The sequence below is a fragment of the Geotrypetes seraphini genome, chromosome 4 (assembly GCF_902459505.1).
Source record: "Geotrypetes seraphini chromosome 4, aGeoSer1.1, whole genome shotgun sequence".
Lineage (NCBI taxonomy): Eukaryota > Metazoa > Chordata > Amphibia > Gymnophiona > Dermophiidae > Geotrypetes > Geotrypetes seraphini.
In genome coordinates this window covers 65,184,099-65,208,361 of record NC_047087.1, presented here as the reverse complement: position 1 = coordinate 65,208,361, position 24,263 = coordinate 65,184,099, and the positions used below count along the sequence as shown (strand labels likewise).

Sequence of the window (24,263 nt, the reverse complement as noted above, 5' to 3'; positions counted from 1 at the left end):
TGCATTGCTACCACTAGGGGGTGGAATATTTTCAGTCGCTAAGGACAGGTATGTTCCCTGGAGTCCTGCAGAACTTGCCTGTCCCTCACAATTGAAAAATGTGACAGTAAAACAGCACCCTCTATTGGTGAGACTGTGGGTGGAGGACTCCTGCTCAGCTTAGAGGGAACACTCAGGGGTTCTGGGGGGGCGGTCGTTGGGGGGAGGGGGGTTGCGTCGAGGGCAGGAGGGCCTGGGATCCCTCCTGCTCATAATGTAGTGGGGGGTGGGGGGTAGGGGGTCGCCGGGGCCAGGAGGGCTTGGGCTCCCTCCTGGCCCATTCCAGTTGCGGGAGGTGGTCGCCGGGGCCAGGAGGGCTTGGGCTCCCTCCTGGCCCATTCCAGTCGCGGGGGGGGTGTGTCGCCGGGGCCAGGAGGGTTTGGGCTTCCTCCTGGCCCGATCATACTCAGGAGGGGGGGGGTCACCGGGGTCAGGAGGGCTTGGGCTCCCAACTGGCCATATCGAGTCGGGGGGGGGCACAATCGCCGGGGCAAGAGGGCTTGGGCTCTCTCTTGCCCCGATGTTGTTGGGGGGGGGTTCGCGGTTCGACATGGCAGGAGGGCTTGGGCACCCTCATAGAAACATAGAAACATAGAAATAGACGGCAGATAAGGGCCACGGCCCATCTAGTCTGCCCACCCTAATGACCCTCCCCTACCTTTCTCTGTGAATAGATCCCACGTGTCTATCCCATTTGGCCTTAAAATCAGGCACGCTGCTGGCCTCAATCACCTGTAGTGGAAGACTGTTCCAGCGATCAACCACTCTTTCAGTGAAAAAGAATTTCCTGGTGTCACCTCGCAGTTTCCCGCCCCTGATTTTCCACGGATGCCCTCTTGTTGTCGTGGGACCCTTGAAAAAGAAGATATCTTCCTCCGCCTCGATGCGGCCCGTAAGATACTTGAACGTCTCGATCATGTCTCCCCTCTCTCTGCGCTCCTCGAGCGAGTATAGCTGTAATTTGTCAAGCCGTTCTTCATATGGAAGATCCTTGAGTCCCGAGACCATCCGGGTGGCCATTCTCTGCACCGACTCCAGTCTCAGCACATCCTTGCGATAATGTGGCCTCCAAAATTGCACACAGTATTCCAGGTGGGGCCTCACCATGGATCTATACAATGGCATAATGACTTCCTCCTTACGGCTGACGAAACCCCTTCGTATGCAACCCATTATTTGTCTTGCCTTGGATGAAGCCTGCTCCACTTGATTGGCAGACTTCATGTCCTCACTGACGATTACCCCCAAGTCTCGTTCTGCTACCGTTTTTGCTAGGATCTCGCCATTAAGGGTATAAGACTTGCATGGATTTTGGCTGCCCAGGTGCATAATTTTGCATTTTTTGGCATTGAAGTTGAGTTGCCATGTCCTAGACCAGCGCTCCAGCAGGAGTAGGTCGTGCATCATGTTGTCGGGCATTGAATCTTCGTCTGTTGTGCATTTGCCCACTACATTACTTAGTTTGGCGTCATCGGCGAATAATGTTATTTTACCTCGAAGCCCTTCTGCCAAGTCCCTTATAAAGATGTTGAATAGGATTGGGCCCAAGACTGAGCCCTGTGGCACTCCACCCTCCTGCTTGGATAGTTGTGGGGGGGGGGATTCTGTAACCGGTGTTGTTTTTGACAGACACCGGTTACAGAATCCAGCTTTTAGGCAAATGACTGGCTTCTCCTTCACCTAAAAGCCCTTCTGTTGGACGTTTGGGGCTTAGGCGTTTTTTTGGTTCATTATGGCCAAAAAGTGTAGATGTCGTGGGGGTGTATTTTTAGACATAGTGGTGATCTGGGCGTTTAGTAGAGGCAGGCCATAATCAAAACAAGGACGTTTGTTTTGATTATGGACACTTTCCCTGCTTCTTCTTTGAACGTTTAAGGACTTAGGCTAAAAGGGGACTTAGATGCTTTTTTTGATTATTAACCCCATAGTGTATATATGAAGAATGAATGGAAGAAATGGCATTACAATTAGCACTATTATTATGGGACAGGTCTGGGGGCCCCCCTAAACAAAAAAGCATTCCGCTGCCTAAGGGTGCTGGCACTAGATGCAGCAAGCCATTCTTGCCCATGCAAGCTCAGAAAATGCCTAGAACTAGAACTAAAGGTGGAGGCACTTACAAGCATTTCTCAGGCAGCAGATCAGCTGCTGATGTCAATACTTGCCCAGATAAGCCCAATCAGCTATGTGACATTCAAACATTTAGTTGTTCTATGAATTTCTGTTTGATTTATTTATTTACTATGGGGCTCATAATTGAAAGAGAAAAACGTCCAAAAACTGGCCTAAGTTGGCACTTGGACGAACATTTCTCAAAAACGTCCAAGTGCCGATAATAATCACCGAACAATTCCATAAAAAATGTATTTCTAAACGACTTAGGCCTTCATAGTACCGCTCAACGTCCAAAGCTAAACGGGGCGTTTCGGGAGGCGTGTTGAGGGGGGAGTTGGGCGGGATGTGGGCCGACTTAGACTTAGTCGTACAGCATGTATAACCGAAATTTTAACAACAGAGCCATGTAAAACATGGTCTAAGTCACAAAAACCCAACTAAACTTACCAGATAAGCACTTCAAACACATAACAAAGACCCCCACACAATACAATACCCCAGTGATCACCAACCCCCCACCATAAAAATTATATTCACAACTTTAAATTTCAGCCTCTAGACCATCATCATCTGGCCGCCTGGCATAGGAAAGCATAGTTGTCCAGCCCAGAGGCAGCTTAAGTCATCTTGGGAGTGGGTTAGGGACCCATAGAGAAGAGGACCCATGCCCATAAGCCCCTGTAATCACTGCATTGATACTTAAACATGTGCACTCCCCTATACACCCCCAAAACCTTTTTTATACTGGCATATAAGTGGCTCCTGCAGCTATAAGGGCTATTGGGGTGGTAGATAAGTGGGTCTAGGGGATGCTGGGGGGCTCATCATGACCTATAAGGGAGCTGTAGTGAGAAGATATGGCACCCTTTTTGTGAAGTTCACAGCAGTGCCCTGTAAGGTACCCCACTATTTAGGTGGCATGTCTGGGTGTTCAGTCATCACTTTGCCGACCCCTCCCACGTCCAATAGGGCTTGTTTTAGGCGTTTTGGACTTGGACGGAAAGTTGGACGGAAATGTGGTATAAAGATGGACGATTTAGCGCCTTGGACGATCAGATCGGCAGGATGTATAATTAGATGATTTTCGAAAGTATAAAAAAGTTGGACGTCTCTTTCAAAAATGTGTCTTAGACTCTTTTTAACTTTGGATGACTTGCGAGATGGACATAAACGGACTTAGACGTCCATTTCGATTATGCCTCTCCATATGTATAAACTGCTTACCACTAAACGGTGTACAAATTTTTTTTTTACATAGATAATAAAGTAGAAAATACTAGAAAAACATCATCTTTTCACCCTCTCTGCCACTAGCATTTAAAAATCTTTCCTCTTAAAATGCCTGCTAAACAAGTACATTTTCAAATTTTTCTTGAACTGCTCGAAGGTTAAGCAGCCCTGCAATGTACTGGGAGAGCATTCCATAGCTTTGGTCCTGCAATTGAAAAAGCGCAATTGATGATAATAGCATGTTGTACATATCTTAAATTAAGCACTACTACTTTCTTCTCATCGTTAATCCGCAATGTTCTCTTGGAAGCATATATATTTACCACTTGTCTAAAGTAGGATGACATTTCACAATATTTATACTGAATTCTAAATTTGACAGGTAACCAATGCAATTTTTTTAAAACAGGGCTAACATGTTGAAATCTATGCACATCACCAACCATCTCTGCAGTAGCATTCTGAAGAGCTTGGAGTTTTGCTGCCGATAATCCAATATACAATAAATGAGAATTTTAATTAACTATCATTTATGTTCTGCATTTTTCAGAAAGGTCAGGAAGATACATTACGGAATCTAGACAAGACAAAGGGCTCCTTTTACGAAGCCGCGATAGCGGCTTTATCGCGTGCACCTTTTTAGCGCGCGCTAACTCCCGTGCTAGCCGAAAAACTGCCGCCTGCTCAAAAGGAGGCGGTAGTGGCTAGCGCGGCCGGCAAATTAGCACACGCTATTATGCGCGTTAAACCGCTAACACGGCTTCGAAAAAGGAGCCCAAAGACTTTAAACAACTCAAAGTGTCATTTCTGTATGGCATTGTAACCTAGAAATTCTTTCACATATGCCTATTAGATTTACTTATATTCAAACAAATCCTCAAAATATAAAGTCAAAGACCAATAACCCTGCTATTATGATGAATATAATAGTGAGATTTACTTATATTTACATGTTTAATCTATATCCATCATTAGAAAAACATACAGGGACTCATATGTGAATACTAGTCAGTAAATTGAATGAAATAATAAATAGGAGACTGACTATGTTGATACTATGTACCAGTGGGAAGAGAGCAAATGACTCCTAAAAACGCTCAGAGAAGTGAAACTCTGAAGGGGAGGTGGATACCTTCCCTTGGGGCAAGAGTTTACCGTCCAGTCATGTAAAGTAAAATGCAATGACTGGACGGTAAACTCTTGCCCCAAGGGAAGGTATCCACCTCCCCTTCAGAGTTTCACTTCTCTGAGCGTTTTTAGGAGTCATTTGCTCTCTTCCCACTGGTACATAGTATCAACATAGTCAGTCTCCTATTTATTAATCTATATCCATAGCATAATTATTGCATTATCACCTGTTTAGTGCAAAATTATCAGTTGATTTTAAGGGAAAAATGGATTTTGGTGATGCTCATATTCACTGGCTTTCAGCAACCCCAGGATGGGCCTAAAAAATTGTACAAAAAATATTTTGAGATCAAGCACATACAAATTCATGGGAAAAACTTCAATTAATAAAGTTTCTCCAACTTTAGGTTTAGCTGGACAACCCTACCCACCACTTAGTGGTCCTTATTTTAGAAACCCTATTCACTCTTTACATGAGTAAATACCAGCATTTACACACATGTATCAAACATGAAACCCAAATTTTACAAACCTGGGATTACACATGTAAAGGGTCTGTATTTCTTTGGGATCCCAGGGCAGAGTTCCTAGAAATGCCTGACTCAGGTGCTCCATACTTACCGATATTTTTTTTTTTAGATGGGAAATTTAGCATTTCTGGGGCTAGTGCTAGCTTATGTTGCTGTGCTATGTGGTTTCAAAACCTGAAGTTCCTTGGTCGATATCCATCATGGACCTAAGTAATCTAAATGTTATGGTTACCATACATCCAGGAAAACCCAGACATGGCCTCTTTATAGAGGACTTTCTGGGCACCTGGAGGGATTTCCAAAACCCGGCAGTTTGTCCAGGTTTTGGAAATCCTGAGCTCAGTGGCCACGTCTGGAAGCCTTTGCTTATGTGCAGCCATCACCATAATGACATCATACACATGTGCGCATGTGTATGACATCATTGCATTGACATTCGTGCATGTGCGAAGGCTTCCAAATGTGGGAGCTTAGGGAGGTTCATGTGGGGGCGGAATGGGGTGGGGCCAGGCATCCTCTATTTTTCAAAGAGGAAATCTGGCAACCCTACTAAGTGTAGGAACTCCATGCCTAGGCTTGTGCTGGCACAGTACCATTGACTAACACTAGCCCCATAAATGTGAGCTAAGGGGTCCTTTTATCAAGCCGCGCTAGCGGGGTTACCGTGTCGGACATTTCATCACATGCTAAGCCCCGCAGCGAGCAAAAAAACTAACGCCTGATCAATGGAGGCGTTAGCGACTAGTGCGGCAGGCGGTTTAACGTGCGGTATTCTGCGCGTTAAACCCTTACCGCGCCTTGATAAAAGGACCCCTAAGTTTTCTTTACCTCTAATTCAGGAATTAAATTTTTGGTATTGGAAAGTAATATCTAAACATTCCAGTGAAATGAGATATGCATAAAATTGTGCTAATTAAATAGTAATATAGTTGATGTCAGCAAATAAAGAGTTATGTGCTTTAAGAGCAATTCTATAAAAGGTTGCTGACATTTTTGTGCCACTTGAGTGTGCAAATATACAGGATACTCTTGCTTGTTTATGTTTAATGGTTTGTAATATACCGCCCTTCTGGGGTGCAATCAAGGTGGTTTACAAAATAATACATGAATAGGAAAAGAATCACAATGCATAAAAGCATTAGAGGAATGACTGGAAAAAAGGAGATAAGAGTTGAGGATGTAAGGCTGTCTCCAGTGCAGTTGTGCTATTACTATGATGGACATACCACATCCAGAAAGGTCTTCTCAAAAAAGTATGCCTTAAGGGCTGATTTAAATCTTAGATAGAATAATTCACTGCAAAAAAAAGTGGAAGAGCATTGCATAGATGAGGCGCATGATAGAAGAACACAATATTCCTAGTGGATTTGAACTGATAATGGAAACCAAGTGAAGGGACAAATGATATTCCATAGCCAACCAGAAAGTTCTAGATAGAATGTTAAGGCAAAACAACTGAGGATGAAGAGAACGGTGATCTCTTGAGGACAATTTCACCAAGTGGGTTAGTTTTGTGCATACCATGATAGAAATGAAACTGAATCCTAAGAAAGGGCATGTAGAGTATGATCTCAATCTCTCAAATTTACTGCTAAAACTCATTGCGCCAAAGTATGTAATGGTATTAGGAATAATTATATAACTGGATGACAAACCTGCTTTCTTCTTTATGAAGCACAGTCTCTGTATTTCCAATATAGACGTCTGCAACTAGTAACTGATATGGCTGCCAGTATTCAAAGTAAAAAGAACATTGATAAATAGCAAATGAAAGATTTTAAAAATCATATGCCAAAACTGCTGTTTTTAAAAACTCATATTTAGCAATTCTGTAACTGGGAGCATCAAGGTAGGTGTGCCAATGCGGAGTACTGAGTGCCAATTCTATAACAGTATCTGTGCGCCAAAATGCCATTACAGAATGCTAGAGTAAATTGGTATTGACATACCTAAAGATAGGCATACTCAGTTATATCACGTGAATGGCAAGCATAAATGTTCATGTCTAAGTGTTTCATGATATGTGTGTAATTTATACATTTCTATAAGTTATTCATAACTTAAAGCTTGTCCCGTTCTTACTATCAGAAGCTAAGCAGGGTTGGGCCTGTCTAGTACCTGGATGGGAGACCACATGGGAATACCAGGTGCTGAGGGGCCCTATGTTGGGTAGAAGCAACATAGTGGAGCCACACACTGTGCAGGAGAAGGCATTGGCAAACCACTCTCGTACCTTATCACTCCAAGCAGGCAAATGGAACAAATGTTTAACCAACTTAATCTCAAACGTACTCTCGTACCAAACTTTTAGGAATTCAATCAAAACTTATCTCTTTGACAAATTTCTCTGACCCCACTTCAACCTTGATGTACTTCCAAAACACTTCCAGATAAACTTGACTAACTCTAACATGCCAATGTAATTTTGAAAGTTCTCTGTAATGTCGCTGTCTCTTCTGCTTTGAACTGTTTGTGGTATGGTGGTATATTAAAATAAAGTTATTATTACTCTGCCATGAAACATCACAGGGTGGATTTCTCACTGTGCATATTGCCATAAGTCAGTGGCCAACTCAGTAGCATAATCCATCCATAAGTTACTCAAATAAGGTGTAGATATACCCATGCTCTACCTATATCTCCTTGCAATTATTTGCTAAATACACTTTACACACTATTTTACAGAATAGCACATATGTGCATAAGTGTCAATTATCTCCACACTTAGGGACACATAGCATGTATGTGCACAGTTATAGAACTGACCTTCCTTTCATTTTCTACCTGTACAATATTAACTTTTAGTACAAACAGGGCTTTAAGTCATTTAAAATGGCTTCAGCAAACTCAACAATAAATACATACTAACTTTAAGAAGCCTTCTATTGCACTTATCATGTTTGTTTTTTATTACCACATAATAAATATATTTATATCACACTGATTTAAATAACATTACCAAACCACACTCTCTGTGAACAAATCACACTACACAACTGTTTTCTTTATAAAATAGCTCAACAGGAATATCCCATTGGGCCAGAAAACCTGGTCTGGAGCAAAGCCTTTTCGGTTTCAGTTCTTTTCAACACCACATTGTCCCATTTTTAAAATTATCACACGTTCTCTTGCTGTATTTCAAATTGTTACCACAGTCTTATGTTGCTCAACCACAATGATTATTGGGCTCCTTTTACTAAGGTGTGCTAGCGTTTTTAGCGCACGCAGGGAATTAACGCGCACATAGCTCGACAAGACGTGATGCTGTGAACGGGGAAGGACGTGTTTCAGCCCTGCTCTGGGAGCCTAAGGCCTCATCGACCTTTTCTTTCTATTGAGAATTCGTGTGGTTAACCCTAGGATCGTGATAAATACGTGGCTTTCTATGGACAGATATTTGAAATCGCCACCAAGTCCTGTGATGGCTGCAAGAGGGACGAAGAAAGATCGGGTAAAATCTGTGGAGGACAAGATGGAGGAGCGGCCTAGATGGAGACAAGATGGAGCGGACAAGATGGAGGAGTAGTGGCGCAGTTACCCAATTTTCTGAATCTGCATTGGCGGAACTTACTACAGCAATGATATCGGCTTTGGAACCGTGATTCGAACAACTATCGGGGCATATGTCTCGTCTTGAGCAATTGTTAACTGACACCACTCGGAGGACGACGGAGTTGGAATCGAGGGTTTCCACCGTTGAGGACGAGACTCAGGGATTTCAGGCAGAGTTAGCTGCTTTACAAACTTTGGCCAGAGCTCAAGCTGATAAAATAGATGATCTTGAAAACCGTTCTCGGCGGGGAAATCTGTGTATTCTTGGCCTACCTGAACTCATTACTGATTCTGTTCTTCTTGGAGCCGTAGAGCATTGGATTCAACAGACTTTCAGTTTTCCTGCGGGCTCTAATGTGGTGCGCTTGGAGCGGGCGCACCGCCTGGGCCGTCGTTGTGAAGGGGAGACTCGTCCCAGGCTGGTGCTGGTGAAATTTCATTATTATTTTCATAAAGCTGAAGTTTTGCGGCAATATAAATCTAAACGTGATGAAGTGAAATATGAAGATCATCTAATTCGTTTATTTGAGGATTATTCTGCTGCTCTTTTGGATAAATGCAGGCCCTTTCACGCAGTTTGTTCTAAGCTGGTTGAGAGGAAGCAGAAATTTATGTTTTTGTATCCAGCCATATTGAAGATTTTTTCGGAGGGCCAGTGGATTGCTTTTGATTCTTTTAAGAAGGCACAGGATTTTCTTAATTCACAACCGGTGGATGGTGGGTCAAAGACCTGACTGTGTTATCCATTGTGGACATTGATCTTGAGGGTACCAGTAGTGCTTTGAGTTTATTGAGGACTTGGGTTTTTTTTTTAATTCTGGTGCTTATTATGTATGGGCCTGGTGGATTCTTTTGGGCGGTGGGTTCCTTTTCATATGGTTGTTGGGTTTTTTTGGGTCGGTGGGGCATGGGGTCCCTGTAGCACCAAGCATGACTCCGCATTTCTCTCCGCTTTGGTTGGGAGGATGCAGTGGGTGGATTGTCTGTTTGTGGGTATGGATCGGGGGTGGTTGGGATTGTTGATGTTTGTGGGATGTTTGGGAGTTTATGGGAATTTGTTGGGATGGGTTTATTTTGGTGGGGTTTTGGTTTATTATTTGAGGCATGGTAGTGGTGTGGGTTTATGTGGGCAGGAGCATTCTTGGAGGATTGTTTATTGTTACTTTACAGGGGTCTCTCAGACAGGGGCTGGGGTCTGGGAGATCTGTATTATTTTGTATTATTACTTGTATTATTACTTATATTGTTTTTGTTTTTTATTTGTTTTCTGGATTTTAGGCTGTAATGAAGTCTCCTAGTTCTCTGAGGTTAGCATCTTGGAACGTCTCAGGTATAAATTCTCCAACGTTCAAAAATTTTGTCATATTTAAATCGCACAGCAGTGGATATTGCATGCTTGGTAGAAACTAAATTATCTGCAGTAGAACATGTTAAACTGAAAAAAGATTGGGTTGGTCAGGTGTTTTTTGCATCTAATCAAAATAAGAAGGGTAGTGGGGTGGCGGTTTTGATTCGGAAACATCTCCCTTGCCAAGTCCATTGCCTGTCTGCAGATCCTTATAGTAGATATTTATTGTTACGTATTAAATATCAAACTAGGATTTTGTATCTTTTGGGGGTTTATGCTCCGAATGTTTACGAGCATGCTTTTTTTCAAAAATTGATTGGTTTGATATCCCCTTATTTGGGGGAGTCACTGGTGGTGTTAGGGGATTTTAATCTTGTGTCAGATCCTAGCCTTGATCGTACTCAGGTAGTGGCACTCCGGTTTATGCTAGCTTTACATTTATTGGATCCGTGGCGCTTACTACATCCTTTTGATTCTGATTATACACATTTGTCTCGAGCCCATGGAACTTGGCCTCGTATTGATTATATTTTTTTGACGCATGATTTATTTTCTTATGTTGTTGAGGCAGTAATTGGTTCAATGGCGTGTTCGGATCATTCATTGATTTGGACAGATTTTCAGTTTCTGGGGGACCCGCTTTTGCATCGTCCTTGGTGTTTTCCTGCGTATTTGGCGTCTGACACACATTTTCAAAATTATCTTTATAATAAATGGGAAGAATTTGAGCGTTTTAATGCACAACATCGTAATGATCCTTTGCTTTATTGGGAAACTCTTAAAGTAGTTTTAAGGGGAGATATTATTGCCTACACGGTGGCTCGTAAAAGAAGATTAACACAGGGTATTATTACTTTGGAGCGTAAATGTAAACGATTTAAATCTGTTTATATTTCCTCTCCCACAGTACATAATAAGGAAAATTATTTGTCCGCCCGAGCAGCTCTTAGTGCCCTTTTACATGACAGAGCAAAACAGTTTTTTTATGTTAGGGCTCATACGTATCATCGATATGGTAATAAACCGGGCCGTCTTTTGGCTAATATCTTGAATGCTGCTAATAGAAGGAGTTTTATTTCATTTTTGGAATCCGGGGGGGGGGGGGGGGGGGGGCGATAGAATGACATCTACTGCTGATATTGCAAAGGTTTTTTATGATTATTTTAGTCAGTTTTATGCGGAAACGCCGTTAGAGTCTGGTCCGCCTCTGGCTGATTATTTGGCTGATGCGGGGTTAACGCGCTTTAGTGCTCGCCATTTAATTGCTTTAAATAGTCCTATTTCTGGTTTGGAGATTCAGAAAGCGATCAGGGCGATGAAGAGTGGTACGGCTCCCGGTAGGGATGGTTATTCTTCTTACTTTTACAAGCTTGTTTGGCATTTGGTGCCGGATCCCTTAGTGGATTATTATACTGCTGGTATTACTGCAGGTGGTTTTCCGGCCCCTGCTAATCAGACTTTGATTACATTGATTCTTAAACCTGGTAAACCGGAACATCGTCCTGATTCTTACCGCCCTATATCTCTCATTAATGTGGATTTGAAAATATTATCTCAGGTTTTGGCAACTAGGTTGGCCGCTTTTTTGCCAGATTATATTTGTGCAGAGCAGGTTGGTTTTGTGAGGGGAAGGCAGTCTGTTTTAAATGTGCGGAAGGTACTGTTGTCAGTAGCGCATTGTCAGCTTGTGCAGGAACCCTTACTTTTAGTAGGGTTAGATGCGGAGAAGGCATTCGATTAAGTTAGTTGGGAATATCTTTTTCAAGTCTTAGATTATATGGGCCTTCAGGGGTGGTTTCGACAGGTGTTAACTGCCCTTTATGCGTCACCTTCAGCGGCTTTGTTGGTAAATGGTTGTATTTCTGCTCCCTTCTTAATTCATAAGGGAACGAGACAGGGGTGTCCCCTTTCTCCTTTGTTGTTTTTGTTATATCTTGAACCCTTATTGCGAACACTTCAAAATGATCCGGATGTGGTTGGGGTCCAATTTAAATCAGGCTTAGTTAAATCTTTGGCCTTCACAGATGATGTGCTTTTGGTCTTAACTAATGTACAGTCTTCTTTACAGCATGCTTTGGGGGTTTTGGAGGAATTTAGTTATTATTCTGGATATCGATTAAATGCTCATAAGTCGGAAGCCTTAGCAATTCCTTTATCGGTGCAAACTGATTGGGAAGGCCCTTTTCCTCTTAAATGGGCTGATGGCAAGATTAAGTATTTGGGTATATGGATTTCTGGGACCCTGTCTGATTTACCTTTGCTTAATTTGGAGCCGTTGCTTCAGGGCACAGAAACAAAATTATGTATTTGGCAATCCTTTCCCCTCACTTTAATGGGTCTTATTGCTTTATTTAATATGATTGTTGTACCACAATGGTTATATGTTTTTCAAATGTTGCCATTATTGTGTTCTTCGGTTTATCATCTTCATCTTCGGAGAGCTATTCAGCACTTTTTGTGGTCAGGTAAACGTGCGCGTATTTCTTATACGACTCTTACATTGTCTCGGGATAAGGGAGGGTTAGGATTGCTTAATATTCATAATTTTGCTATGGCTTGTCAATTACATCATCTTAATGATTGGTATAGAGGGACTTCTTACTTTTCTATTACACCTGTGGAGCTTGAACTCCTTGCTCCTTACACTGTTAGTACTCTTTTGCAAGCTCCCGTTCGGTATTTAACACGGGTGTTGTCCCAATATCCCATTTATCGTTCGGTTCGTCAGGCTTGGCAATGGACTTGTGCATTTTTTGGACTTTCCTCAGTGAGTTCCCCTTTATTGACCATTAAAGGAAATCCGCAATTTGTCCCGGGATTGGAATCTTCGTTGTTTGATTCTTGGGTTGGGAAAGGGGTGGTATATCTTCATCATGTTCTTACTGCTGCTGGACAGTTGCGTCCATTTCCTAATTTGATCCAGGAGTATGGGCTCCTTCCTGGCTATGTGTTTCCTTATTTGCAATTGCAACATTATATTCGCACTTTACCATCTGAAACTTTAACGATGTCTGTTTTTGATTCTCTGAAGGAGGCATGTTGTTTGGAAGCGCAATCTTTAATTCCATTGCGTTTTTATCATAAAATTTTGTTGGAGGAAGTCCCGGAATATGATTTTGCTTCTTTGAGTGACCGGTGGTCTCTTGATTTGGGAATTCTCATTTCAGTTGACTTATTACGGTCTTTTTTGAAGTCATTGCGACAATCCTGGGCTTCTATTCCTTTGATTGAATTGCAATATAAACTGCTGATGCGTATTTACATTTCTCCGGCTAGGGCTTATCGTGTTGCCCTTCGTTTAGATTCTTGTTGTCCTAAATGTGTGTGTGTGGGGGGGGGTGAATGCCACCTTGGGGCATATGTTTTATTCTTGTCCTGTGGTGTTTCGATTTTGGACCATTCTTCATCGACATATTGCACGTCTTTGGAATACTAGATGTCTGCCTCATCCGAAGATGCTTTTTTCTATTTCCTTATTGACTTATCCTATTCGTCTTTTTCTGAAGCGTGCATTATTGGTGGGGAAAAAGTCAATTTTGGTTCACTGGATGGATGTAATTCCCTCCACATTATCGCAGTGGCGTTCTTTGATGATTTATCAATTAAAGATGGAACGCTTGCATATTCCTGAGATGGATTCTGTTCAGGGACGTACTTTACAGCTTATTTGGGAGCCTTTTTGGGTATCCTTGACCAGGTATGCGCGTAGCCATGTTTTGAATATTTGATTCTGTAGCTCTGTATGATTTTAGTTCCTGCAATGTTATTCCATGCCTTTTTTTTTTTGAGGGTGGGGGGTGATTGTTTTCTCATAAAACTTGGTCAGTGTTACTTGTTTTCTATGTATTACATTTGTACTATGTTTTTTCTTTTGACCAATAAACAGTTTTGAATATAAAATGGCTTCAGCAAACTTAACAATAAATACATACTAACTTTAAGAAGCCTTCTATTGCACTTATCATGTTTGTTTTTTATTACCACATAATAAATATATTTATATCACACTGATTTAAATAACATTACCAAACCACACTCTCTGTGAACAAATCACACTACACAACTGTTTTCTTTATAAAATAGCTCAACAGGAATATCCCATTGGGCCAGAAAACCTGGTCTGGAGCAAAGCATTTTCGGTTTCAGTTCCTTTCAACACCACATGGTCCCATTTTTAAAATTATCACACGTTCTCTTGCTGTATTGCAAATTGTTACCACAGTCTTATGTTGCTCAACCACAATGATTATTGGGCTCCTTTTACTAAGGTGTGCTAGCGTTTTTAGCGCACGCAGGGAATTAACGCGCACATAGCTTCTAGAACTAACTCAATGCTGGCATTAAGGTCTAGTGCGCGCTTTTCCGCACGTTAAAGCCCTAGCGCACCTTCATAAAAGGAGCCCATAGTTTATGCTTTTTGATATTACCACTGGACTCTACAATCAAATTGTTCAGTCGGCCCAACACAGGGCTGTGTTTCGCTGGATCAGCGTCTTCAGGAGCCATGACTGCCTCAGGTTTTCACTGAGTTATTTCACCTCTGCAATAAATTTCAATTTACTAGTGTAGTTCCATCTGCTTATTATCCTAATACTCTACACTTTGACTTATACATAACTATTTCAACATATATGAATGAAATTTACCTTATCATAGTTCATTTTATCATATAACAGCAGCAGCAGCATGCGGTTCAAATCCTCCGTAGCAACTCTCTCCTCCAAACTAAAGACAGATTACACCTTCCCACCTTATATAGACTCATCTCCGTTTACCTAAATTATCTCCACCTGCCACTTTCCTCCTCATAACACATGCCACTCCACCTCCTTGTTTAATCCTGCTGGTTCAACAGTTTTCCATTGATGGATCAGCCGCTGTTCTTTATGTAATAACACGTCAGTCACATTCCCTCCCCTATTCAAATTCACATGAATCAGTACTACAAACCTGACATCACTCACTTGATGACTCGCCTCAACCCAGTGGCTAACCAATGGCATATCAACCTTACCAAACCTGAGTATAATTTTCCTTCTAGTTTGACCCACATACCACTTGCCACAAGGGCATTTAATGGCATATACTACCTGTTGGGTGTTACAATCAGTGCAGGCTCGCAACTGAAATCGCTTGCCAGATGAGGATACCATCACTTGATCACATTCCATGGCATAATCACAATACACAGAAGCATTACACTTGAAGTGCCCTATTCTGATAGGTCCCACTCCCGGTAGTCAATAATTCTGACAAATTTCCCCCCCCCCCCACCTGGGTAAATGCAAACCGAGGGGGTCCCTGCAATGGAGAATGTAAACTCAGAATGGGCCAGCACCGGAAAATTACTCTATGAATCTGTTGGGCTTAACTTGAGTGAGGCAACACACAGGTCCAACCGTCAGCGGGACACAAATATTACCTGTGTTGCCTCATTCACGTCAAGCCCAACAGATTCGTAGAGTAATTAGCCAGTGCTGGCCCATTCTGAGTTTACATTCTCCATTGCAGGGACCCCCTCGGTAGTTGCGTGGAACTGTCTCACGGAGAAGTGATGGAAACAGAGACTCAGTGGTGTACCTAGCATATGTGATACCCGGGGCCCATCATTTTTTGGTACCCCCCTCTATCTGTACGAAAAACATGATTATTAGTAACAAGCCACATGTCACACATTAGTACCTAAGAAAAGGCAGCATCTTACATACTGCAGTGAGCAGTACATCAATACACCCATTGTAAAACTAAACAAGCCAGACTAGTACAGATCAATCCTACACCGTCAATCCTAACAGAAAACCATGTCTTTCGAACACACAGAACACAGAAAATACCTTCGCCTAGTATGGAATATCATCACAAACTAACCCTCCCCCTTTTACAAAACTGTAGTGTAGATTTTAGCCACGGTGGTAACAGCTGTGATGCTCATAGAATTCTGAGCATCAGAGCTGCTACTACCACGACTGGCGCTAAAAATCGCTTGTAAAAGGGGGGATAAAATAGAACTACATAGACAAAGGTTAAATTGAACCAGCAAGAAGCTGGACTCTGCATACAATGCAACACCACAGAAACAGTGACACATGTCTCCTAAAGCAATAAATAAATAGAAAATTTTTGTTCTACCTTTGTCTTCTCTGGTTTCTGCTTTCCTCATCTTCTTGTTACTCTCTTCCTTCCATCCACTGTCTGCCATCTCTATATTCCAGAAACAGTATGCCTCCCCCTTCCATCTCTCCTTTCACCCCCATTGGTCTGGCATCTCTCTCCTCTCCTTCCCTCTCCCATACCTCTCTTCTGCAATCCCTTTCTTCCCTCATTTTCCTTTTCAATTTATTTTCTGCATCCATTTAGATTACGTTCTTACTACCCTATCATCAATTTCCTTTTTTACTGTCTACCTACAGCTCGCCACCTCTTTCCCTCACCCCCTCCAGTATTTCCCTAACTCAATCCTTTTCCCCCAACATATGCCCTCCTTTTATTTATCCCCTCCTTCCATCATGTGCCCTCTTTCTCTACCCCTTCCATCTAGTACCTTCTCCTCTCTCTGTCTACTTCTATCGTCTGCTCCCCACTTTCTCTCCTCCCATTTCCTTCCTGCATTTGCTCCCTTATCTCTCCCATCTGTACTTCCATCTAGCATAGGCTTCCCCTCTACCCACCACACTACCATCCAATGTCTGCCCTTTCTCTCTCCATCCACCCCTCTTCAATCAGCATCTGCCCCTTTTCTTTCCCTCCGATCCAATTCCATCCAGTATCCTTCCCCCTTATGTCTCTCTCCCCTTTCCCTGTATATCAGTTCCATCAGCACAACCCTTCCATACCACACTGCCCCCTTTCTCTCCCTGCACCACTCTTTCATTCCAGCAGTCCTGCTCCTTTCTCGCGATGACTGTAGCTGCCGGCTGCCGGTCCACCCCACTCCAACGTACTAGCTCTGGAGCAGAGTAGGCAGCCACGTGCTGGAAGGTCCCGCGATGACTCCAGGCTTTGCTCCGGAAGAAGTAAGTTATGTTGGAGGGGATTGACCCGGCAGACGCAGGGAATTGCGGCAAGGACCCACGATAACTGCCTCTGCCGGGTCCACCCCCTCCGACATAACTTACTTCTTCCGGAGCAAAGTCAGCAGACGAGTCATCGGGGGACCTTCCTGCACCTCAGCGCAGCTGCTAACTCTGCTCTAGAGCAGTGTTCTTCAACCTTTTTACCCCCGTGGACTGGCAGAAATAAAATAATTATTTTGTGGACTGGCAAACTACTAAGACTGAAATTAAAAACACATTTCCGCCCCGTCTCCGCAAGCTCAGTCCCCACAAACCATCTGATCCCATCTGCACAAGTCTCAGTTATGATTTTATATTGAACATATTTTATTAAAGTATAAAAAGAAAGAATATTCTGTACAATTGTCATTTTATAAATATAAATATACAGAGCAAGGACCAACAAAACCCCTGTCTCCCCTCCCCTTCACATATATCCCCTCTACTATCAAGAAAACTGAACAAGCAAAATTATTATAGAATGCTGCACAGAAATATCATGCTAACAGAATGCTGCAGTAACACATGACAGGAATAGTGTTAGGGGAGTGCAACTGCCCCCTGGTCCGAGAGAGCCCTAAGTCAGCTAGAAGCTAAAGAAGCACTGCCTGGGCTTTGCAGTCCCCAGTTATGTCTCTAGCAGGATATATATTTCAAATCTGATATATTCTAATGACAAAATAGAAATAAAATGATTTTTTTCTACCTTTTGTTGTCTCTGGTTTCTGCTTTTATCTTCTTTTCACTCTTTCCCTTCCAGCGTCTGCCCTGTCTCTTCAATCCAGCATCTGCCCGTTCCATCCACTGTCTGCCCCTTCCAGAAACTGTCTGACTCCCCCTTCCATCTCTCCTCTAGACCCCCCTCCCCCCTTTGATCTGGCTTCCATCATCTTCCCTCTTTTCCCTCATGGTCTGGCATATTTCTCCTTTCATCAAGTTTCAAGTTTAATAAAATTTTGATTTGATTGCAAAATCTTACTTCAATGCGATTTACAAAAAGTGTTACAAATTAGGGTGACATAAAAACGAATAACAGTTTACTTAGACAATGATTTCCATAACTATGTACCAACCAAACACGAGGAAAAAATAAAATGGATTAAATACAATTTATAAAGTAAATATAACAGGGTAGGAATTTGAAACAAAAGGAAGGGTAAAAGATTACCTGCTCGATTTTACTTATAACTCTTTCTAAAGAAAAGAAAGTCTTGGGGGAATTTAAAATGCATATAGCTTAATTAAAAGCTTCCTTAAAAAGCCAACTTTTTAATAGGTTTTTAAATTTACCAAGTGGTTTTTCATCCCTTATATTAGCTGGGAGAGAATTCCAGATTTGAGGGGCTTTGACAGAAAAGATTGTGTCTCTCCTGGAGTAGATGACTCTTAGTGACGAGATTAGGAGGAGAGATTTCTCTTCTGATCTTTCCCTTCCCCCTGTGGTTTTTAGCATCTCTCTCTTCTCATTTCCTCCGCTCATATCTGATATCTCTGTCTCCTTACCCGTTCTCTGGCATCTCTCTCTCTCCTCTCTCTCTTCCCTTCTCTGGTTTTCCTTCTTTATTTTCTGCCTCCATCTAAATTAAATTCTTTCTTACTATGCAGTCCTCAGTTTCCCTCTTTTCACAGGGGGTCGGTGTTGGGACCACTCCTGTTCAATATATTTATAAACGATCTGGAGACGGGAACAAAATGTGAGGTTATCAAATTTGCAGATGACACCAAACTCTGCAGCAGGATTAGAACCACAGAAGACTGTGAAGACCTGCAAAGGGATCTAACGAAGCTGGAAGAGTGGGCAAAAAAGTGGCAGATGCGTTTTAATATAGAGAAATGCAAGGTCATGTTGGGAAAAAGAATCCGATGTTCAGCTATACAATGGGGGGATCATTGCTAGGGGTAAGTAACCTTGAAAGAGACCTGGGTGTGCTGGTGGATGCAACAATGAAAGCATCAGCACAATGTGCGACAGCCTCAAAAAAAGCAAACAGAATGCTGGGTATCATCAAGAAGGGTATCACGACCAGGATGAAGGAAGTCATCATGCCGCTGTATCGTGCAATGGTACGCCCGCATCTGGAGTACTGTGTCCAGTATTGGTCGCCGTACCTCAAGAAGGACATGGCAATACTTGAGGGGGTCCAGAGAAGAGCGACGAAAATGATAAGAGGTATGGAAAACTTTTCATATGCCGACAGGCTGGAAAATCTGGAGCTGTTCTCCCTGGAAAAGCGGAGACTTAGAGGAGACATGATAGAAACTTTTAAGATCCTGAAAGGCATAGATAAGGTAGACAGGGACAGATTCTTCAGACTGTGGGGAACAACAAGTACAAGGGGGCATTCAGAGAAACTGAAAAGGGACAGGTTTAGAACCAATGCCAGGAAGTTCTTCTTCACCCAGAGAGTGGTGGACACATGGAACGCACTCCCGGAGGTTGTGATTGGAGAGAACACAATACAGGGATTCAAAGCGGGTTTGGATAAATTCCTGAAGGATAAGGGGATTGACGGGTATGGATAGAAGTAGTGATAGGTTATAGGATGAGTTCAGGGACCACTTGACATGGACCTGATGGGCCGCCGCGGATGCGGACTGCTGGGCGCGATGGACCTCTGGTCTGACCCAGCGGAGGCAACTTCTTATGTTCTACCCACAGCATGCCACTCTTTTCCTTCACCTCTCCACTATCTCACTAACTCTATCTTCTTCCCCCATCCAGCATATGTCCTTTTTCTTTATCCCTCCTTCCAACCATTATGTGTTCTCTTTCTCCACTTCCATTCAGCATTTGCTCTCCCTTCTCCCCACTTCCATCATCTGCCCTCTTCTCTCTCCCCACTTCCATCATCTTCCCCTTATCCCCACTTCCATCATCTGCCCCTTCTCCCTCCCCTTTCTCTCCACTTCCATCATCTGTCCCTTCTCTCTCTTCTCCCCACTTCCATCATCTGCCCTCTTCTCTCTCCCCACTTCCATCATCTGCCCTCTTCTCTCTCCCCTTTCTCCCCACTTCCATCATCTGCCCCTTCTCTCACTCTCTCCATCCACCACAGGCCCATCTTTCTCCCTTCCTCACCTTTCCGATTTTGGCAACAAGATCGGCAATGCCCCCCCCCACGATGACACTTAAGATCGGCAACGGGCTTCCTTCTACCCCCGGCATCAACAGAACTTCAGATCGGCAATGCGGTGCTCAGTCAAAATTGGAAACAGGAAGCCGAGTCAGAGGGAAGCTTTTGACGTGAGAACTAGAGAATGACTAGGGGGAAAAAATCTGTCCCCGTCACTGCACAGTCCCCTTCACTGCTCCATCATCGCCATTCCCTTCACCGCCCCATCACCATCCCCGCAGCATCCATACAAGCCTCAGTACTGCAATATTTAGCTTATTCCTTCCTTATAAATCAAAGTTCTGGCTGCTGAGCTAGAGAAAGAGATGTTCAGCTGGCAGGGCTTTGTTTATAAATTTTTATCAACACAACTAATATACTACTTTATCCTGAAGCAAAAAAAAAAAAAAGAAATATAAATTTTTTTCTACCTTTGTTGTCTGGTTTCTGTTTTCCTCATCTTCTCATTCAATTCCTTCCATCCACTGTCTCTCTTCTCTCTGCATCTTCCTTTTGCTCTGTTACTGTGCCTCTCCCTTTCTCCCCCCCTTCCAAATTGGTCTGGCACCCATCTTCTTCCCTCCTCTCCCCCACATAGTGTGGCATCTCTATCTTCTTTCCTTCCAGCATCTTCTCCCCATCTCTGTTCACCATTTCTCTTCAGCGTCTTCTTCCCACTCTCTCATCCCCATTTCCTTTCAGGGTCTTCTCCCCACTCTCTCTTTCCCATTTCCCTTCAGCGTCCTTCTCCTTCCTCTGTCTTCCCCATGTCCTTTCAGCATCCTTCTCCCTATTATGTCTTCCCCATGTCCTTTCAGTGTCCTTCTCCCCCCTCTGTCTTCCCCATGTGCTTTCAGTGTCCTTCTCCCCCCTCTGTTTTACCCATTTCCCTTCAGCTAGATGGGCTATTTGGCTTTTATCTGTCATCATGTTTCCAATTCTACCAAATCATTGTGAGATCTGTACTTAATTGGGAGCATCTAGATGTAGAAATATCTAACATGGCCAAAATATATATCTATGAGTCAGTACTTATGTACTTGTGTATGTATGTATGCATGTATGTATTTATTTATTTATTCAATTTTCTATATTGTTCTCCCAGGGAAGCTCATAATGGTTTATATACACATCTATGTTCTGAAATACCAACATAATACATTTAAATGTTGACAGTTATACATGTATGTTGCTGAGCAGTCTCTGTTGATGGTTTAGATCAGGGGTGCCCAAAAGGTCGATCCCAATTGACCAGTAGACCGCAAGGGCAACATGAGTTGATCGTGGAGCCCATCTCGGGCTCTGCAATAGACTCGCATTGCCTTTGTGTTCTCCCTGCTTCCCCAACGCTGCAAAAGCCAGGTAGGTGCAGCCATTGCACCAGCGCCAGGCCCACAAGCCTTCCCCCCTCCCCAACGTCAATTCTGACATCACAGAGGAAGTTCCAGGAAAGCCAATCGCAGCCCCGGAACTTCCTTTCTGATGTCAGAATTGATGTCGGGGAGGGGGTGGGGGGGGGAGGCTTGTGGGCCTGGCACTTGTGCAGTGGCTGCGCTGGCCTGATTTTTGCAGTGTCGGGGAACCAGAGAGAAATTGGCAGTGGCAGTGGCTTGGGGAGTGGGGGGTGGGCAGGGAGAGAGAAAGACAGACAGAAATTCAGACAGAAAGAAGGGGGGCAGGGAGAGAGAAAGAAAGACAGAGACAGAAAGAAAGAAAGAAAAAAATGAAAGGGGAGGGGGCAGGGAGAGAGGAAGAAAAAGTTGGACTCATGGAGGGACAGAGAGAGATGTTGGTTGGGGAATGGAATGAGGTCTGGAGGAGAGGAAGCATGCAGGAGGCAGAAAGAAGGGAAGAAATATTGGATGCACAGTCAGAAGGAAGTGCAACCAGAGACCCATGAAGTCACCAGACAACAAAGGTAGGAAAAATGATTTTATTTTCAATTTAGTGATAAAAATGTGACTGTTTTGAGAATTTATATCTGCTATCTATATTTTGCACTATGGCCCCCTTTTACTAAACCGCGATAGCATTTTTTAGCGCAGGGAGTCTATGAGAGTCAGGAGCAGCACGGGGCATTCAGCACAGCTCCCTGTGCTAAAAACCGCTATTGTGGTTTAGTAAAAGGGGAGGAGGTATATTTCTCTATTTTTTTGTATAGTTGTTACTGCGGTGACATTGCATATTTTAAAGTCATCTGCCTTGACCTCTTTGAGCCCCCCCCAAATATAAAGGATAATTAACATTTCTCTGCATACAGTGTGCTTTGTGTTTTTTTTTTTAATTTTATTGTTGGTAGATCATTTTGACTTGGTCATTTTAAAAGTAGCTCGCAAGCCAAAAAAGTGTGGGCACTAGTGCTGCCCGATTCAGAGAAAAATATTTCGATTCGATTCGATTCACCCTATTGAATCGATTTTTTGATTCGATTCGATTCACTGTAAAAGTCAACAGGTGGGAACAACCTGATGTCTCAGCACTTGAGGAAAAGATCACGTAATAATGTTTATAAGATAAATCATATAAATGATTATACTGAAGCAGGGTGTCCTCAGCGAGAGAGGTAAGCAAGGGGAGAAAATTCTCCAGTGCAATAAAGCACAGGTTAATCACCCTCTGCCTGCACACCATCATAGGACACCTCACGTGTGCTCAAATTAATCAATGTGATAAATTAAACAGCGATATACAATTGGTCAATGACACGAGTGCAAGATCAAACAGGTTGTTCCCACTCAGAGAACCTATTGACTTTTACTGCTTTTCTGTGTGAGTAGATAATTAAGCAAATTTCTGATAGCCTACAGAAATGATTCTCAGCTTCCATCCCAAGCCTCCAAGACTCACCAGCCCCCATTCCAATTCTCAGTTTCCATCCCCAGCCCCCCTGCCTATTCTGAGCTTCCATTCCCAGCCCCAAGACTCACCAGCCCCCCTTCGATTTCAGCTTCCATCCCCAGCCCCCAAGACTCACCAGCTATCCTGCCGATTTCAGTTTCCATCCCCAGGCCCTAAGACTCACAAGCCCCCATTCTGATTCTCAGTTTCCATCCCCAACCCCCCTGCCAATTTCAGCTTCCATCCCCAGCCCCCCTGCCGATTCTGAGCTTCCATCCCCAGGCCCCAAGACTCACAAGCCCCCATTCCCATTCCAATTCTCAGTTTCCATCCCTAACCCCCCTGCCGATTTCAGCTTCCATCCCCAGGTCCCAAGACTCACAAGCCCCCATTCCGATTCTCAGTTTCCATCCCCAACCCCCCTGCCGATTTCAGCTTCCAGCCCCCCTGCCGATTTCAGCTTCCATCCCTAGCCCCTAAGACTCACCAGCCCCCATTCCGATTCATTTACTTTCTGGACTGGATATTAAATCGCGGGGCAGAGAGGAAAAATGCAGGGAAAGCCAGCCAAAAATAGTATTTGCCGAAGTCTGCTGCACGAGGTCCGCTCGCTTGCTGATTGACTCTCCCACTACTTTCGTTTCTTCCGATGTAACTTCCGGTTTTGCAAATTCGGAAGTTACATTAGATGGGTAGAGTCCGGCTGCCAAGGTCTGCTGCACAAGGTCCGCTCGCTTGCCGATTGACTCTCCCACTACTTTCGTTTCTTCTGATATAACTTCCGGTTTCGCAAAACCGGAAGTTACATTAGATGGGTAGAGTCTGGCGGCCGGCGGCATGAAAATCGTCTTGCAGCTGAATCGGTGAGTCTGGTTTTTAGCAAAAATGAACCGATTCGAATCGATTCACCTGATTTGAATCGGTGAACCAATTTGAATCCTGAATCGGGCAGCATTAGTGGGCACCCCTGTTTTAGATGTTTAAGGTAGTCATATATTTTAGAAAAGGCTCTACACTGGCAAATCCTTTTCTAAGTTAATATACAGCTAATGTACATGTTTTTATAATTTAAAATTTTTTTTGATTAATCGCCTTTCATTTAGTATGCCGCGGCTTCAAAATGTTTGCAGTATAGTTTTAAAAGGTTGAATCAGAGTTGGAAGGAGGGGGCACTGCCAGACAATGAAGGTTACATAGTTTATTTGGCCTTTGTTTTAGATTGCTAGAAGTCATTATAAATGTCTGCAAATACTCATAAGTGACAGGTGCCATCATTAGTTACCATGTTATCACAGCATTGAAGTTTACCCTGTCTCTA

The 24,263-nt window shown here is 43.3% G+C and overlaps 1 protein-coding gene across 1 annotated transcript in view; it reads right to left on the bottom strand.

The window, feature by feature from the left end:
- Positions 1–24,263, bottom strand: part of LOC117359685 — a 58,788-nt gene that overhangs the window by 19,736 nt on the left and 14,789 nt on the right. The window lies entirely within an intron of this gene.